Raw genomic sequence first — 4056 nt, 5'->3', positions numbered from 1 at the left:
CCAAATATCTTTTGCCTATGATCTTTTTCTAAAAACATTTTTGATCATTTAAAAACTAAGTCAAACACTCCCTAAGTTCTGAGTATTTGTTACGATTTTATTGAAAGAAAAATTAGTTTTTGTTTGATTTGGTCACTCAAATTAATTTTTTGCATAATAGACCATTAAACTTATTATTTACCTGTCAATTAAATCATTATTATCAAATTTAAAATGTTACAAGGTTGTCATTCCTATGTTGAGGAGTAGGGTTTTAAATATGTTTATGTGGATCTATTATGTGGATGACTCCCTCGTTTGGACAAGTTCGTGTGTACAAAAATCAACAATTCACCTTCCTCCAACCCCTAATTCATCTTCCTATAAATCAACTCCCACCATGCCACCTTCCACCTTTTACCTCCTACCTCTCAACACCACCATTACCATCATCGTTCGCCACCCATCCTATGCCCACCTACCAACACCACCATCATTCATCTTCCTCCAACGAACACACCAAAATGAACGTCAAATCAAAAAAAAAAAAAAAAAAAAAAAAAAAAAAAAAAAAAAAAAATCCAAAAAACAGAACATCAGATGACCAGGAAATTACAGCAGATGCACATTCTTCCTTGAATACTTATACAATTATACACCTAAAATCAAACACCAAAAGCAAAATCAAAGAGCCTAAATTGAACATCCAAACCTAACAAATGGAAATGATGAATGTGAATGTGTTGTTGCTGGAAATATGGAGAATAAAGAAGTTTCAGCAACATTATTCTGCTACAAAACACCACAAGATCCTTACTGGGCATTGCTTGTTATCCAATTGATGTGTACTGGTATGGCACCGACGGCGGAATCCCCAAAGCCTCCTATACACACTTCATCAACGACATTTGTTTCAAGGAGGAAAAGGTTAAAAAACATAAAATAAACTCACTCTGTTTTTTCATACAGATTCAAGTAAGGGAAAACCAATGTTCATCATCTTTTGTTGACCTGGTGGTCGATTCATCTAGAGCTCCACAAGGAATTAAACATGATAAGAAATCTAGCTAGATACATGAAGTAAACATTCAAAATCAGTATCCGCATAATGAAACATACATAGCCGAAGAAGAAAGGGGTTAGAGTTGCTTACAAAGTCGTTACCGGGGAGATGACATTTCATGGTCTTCGCTTGTCTGTGTCACCGCCTCGATTGTCTCTCACATCTTCTTGTGCCGACGGCTGTGGTTTATAGAGGAATAAGAGAATGCAATGCGGGAAGTCATCGGATCTAACTCTAAGAAGTCACCTGATCTCATACCCATACAGATGTGATGACGACCGTTGATTGAAGATGAAGATGTGAATGATGCGAAAGACATGGTAGACAATGCAACAATCGGGTTCAAGAATTAAAAAATACATAAAAGAAACATATTTTAATTTTTTTAATTAAAAAAGAAATATAAAAACCCATGTACCAAGTATAACCGGCAAAACTAGAATCAAATTGAATAATTACTCTATTTAGCATGTAAAATTATACTTCAAGGATCTAGTATGCAAATCAATATTACTAACCAAATAGAAAAAATAACAAAAGTTTAATAAAGAAATTTTAAGAAACCAAAAAGAAATCGGTCCAAAAGCTAGTTTTGGGCTGAAGGCTGGTGTTGGACTAAGGAAATTTTAAGAAATTGCAAGCTGGCCCATGGAGCTTTAGAAAATCGATTTCAGCCATTGCTTAATTGCTTTTGATTTTAATTCTACGAAAATATATAGAGATCTATAAATTTTATAAAATCATACTTGGTCATTTTTTTAATATTAAAGTTTTCTGAAGTTATAAAAAGTTTTTAAAATAAAAAAAAAACGTGGACGTTTTTACAAAACGATGGTTGGACCATATAATTTTGGGACCTTGTCACCATTTTACTTAAAAAGTTATAGAATTTACGTTGGACATGAAAATAAATGTATTAATATAAAATTTAATTCAGTCGTGGTAATTAAATATTAATAGGCATTTCAAAATAAATCAATAATACATAATATATGCCATAATAAATTAATAAGGCATTAGTAGATTATGCCATCATTTCTAGCAAATCCAACATTATTTTGCGAGAAACAAAAACCTTATTCACTAAAAACACTAAGGCCCCGTTTGATATGCGTCTGACCGAGTCAAGTCAGACGTTTTTGGCTGACTCGGTCAGCAAAATGTGTTTGATTATCCAACTTTGGCCATCTGACTCGGTAAGAAGTGTCTGACTGAGAAAGGAGTTGGAAGGAGGCTAGCTGAGAAAGAAAGTAAGACTTTACAATAATACCCTTGGCCTTGGATAAAAACAAGTGAAACAGGAGGTTACAAGAATTGAACTCGAGTCCTTCTTATAAATATAATGATGTTTACCAACAAGCTAAAGGGTTTTTTGTGTTTTAATCTCTAAAATAATTTATTTAATGTCTATTATGTTGGAAGTTTTTATATACATTATTATTATTATTATTATTATTATTATTATTGTTATTATTATTATTATTATTATTATTATTATTATTATTATTATTATTATTATTATTATTATTATTATTATTATAAAGAGCATCAGGGTAAAATGGTCATTTTGCATCAGTCAGTACATTCACTCAGATGTACAATCAAACAGCATAGTTTCTTACTCACTCAAAACTTATTACTCAGACAGACCTTTCTCAATCAGCACTTTCTCAGTCAGCAACTATCAAACGACCCCTAAATATGTCCTCAATTATGCCATTTCATTTGGATAATTTTTTTAATAAATATATGATACGGAAGCAAACTCACGGTGTATATACCGATATATAGAGAGAGTGAACAATAGCATTTTTGAATGATGTATATACATATAACATGTGCACTGAGTGCGCAAAAACTGAAACTGAAACTGAAATCGATATAAAACTGATGTAGTGGTTTTTAATTTGACGAAAACCGAATGAACTCGGTGTAATGTGGTTTTACCTTACAAATCGACTCTAAAAACGAACTTCACAACTATAATTATACATATTAGAATGGGAAATTGAGTAAACTAACCATTTTTTGTGTTTATTTAAACAAAATATCTCATTTACTTTTTTTTTTTTTTTTGCAAAATAACCATTTTCTTCGGAATGGGCCGTTCCGGAATCCATTTTGCACTCCTTTTGTTGTGGGCCGGCCCATTTTGGATCCTCCAGAATACACATTCCGAAATGTTCGTACCTGTTCTGGAACGAATTTTTGAATTTCAAATTCCGAACTACAATAAGAAAAATGTCGTATCACGACTTCCTTCCGGATCTTGCTCTTTTCGATTTGAATCTCTGACACGCGATTCCGATCTCCGAATACAATTCCACTTCTGGACTCCTATGCGATTTGGACTTCAATTTTCATTTCGAACTCCAATATAGAAGACGATCACTATGACCCGGTTCTTTAAGGGTAAGTTCTTCACTCCAACTTAAGATTTGTGTTCATAATAATATATTCAAGAATGAACTGTCAACATTCCAGAACAAAACATTACGTTCCAAAATTTGAAGAACTCCTCCAACATGAATTGAAAACGTTCCGAGTGTGCAATTAAAGATGTCTTTGCATTAGGATCAACCCAAAAGTAGTTTCTTTGTTTATGTAATGTTAGTATACATCGAAATTCATTGTTCTGGAAAATAAAATTGGAAAATAAAATTGCCTTCTGAAGCGCTCTGAAATGTGAATAATTGCTCTGAAACACGATAAATAGGTTTGTAACATGCCTAGAACTTGAAGAACTATTCCAGAATGTTGGTAATTTTTCATCCGATGTAGGTTTATAACATATTTTTTAAAAATTAATAAGCTTGTAAAAATAGTCTAATAAATCTAGTAATTTCAAATTTTTGATATTATTGCATTTGGGCTAGTTTTCTATTATTATGTGGGATGATTCCATGAGAACCCTAAGATTTATTTAAGCCAATATGTTATAATGTATTTGTGACTTTCCAGTTTTAATGAAATCGTGGGACAAAAACGCAATCTTATTTACTTTGAGGGACATA

The 4056-nt window shown here is 32.1% G+C and overlaps 1 long non-coding RNA gene across 2 annotated transcripts; it reads right to left on the bottom strand.

Annotated features, from left to right (window-relative positions):
• Positions 1-580: 580 nt before the first annotated feature.
• LOC145036738 (uncharacterized) lies at positions 581-1388 on the bottom strand. Of its 2 annotated transcripts, XR_013678539.1 has the most exons (3): positions 1133-1365; positions 932-1046; positions 581-863 (listed from the first exon to the last, which is right to left on the bottom strand). It is a non-coding gene; the product is annotated as an uncharacterized LOC145036738 (long non-coding RNA). The 2 variants fall into 2 exon arrangements; XR_013678538.1 differs by having other exon boundaries at positions 581-1046; positions 1133-1388.
• Between the last annotated feature and the right edge of the window lie 2668 nt (positions 1389-4056).

The sequence above is a fragment of the Lactuca saligna genome, chromosome 1 (assembly GCF_052625555.1).
Source record: "Lactuca saligna cultivar CGN05327 chromosome 1, ASM5262555v1, whole genome shotgun sequence".
Lineage (NCBI taxonomy): Eukaryota > Viridiplantae > Streptophyta > Magnoliopsida > Asterales > Asteraceae > Lactuca > Lactuca saligna.
The sequence above is the reverse complement of the archived record's forward strand: the minus strand, read 5'-3'. Positions and strand labels throughout refer to the sequence as shown.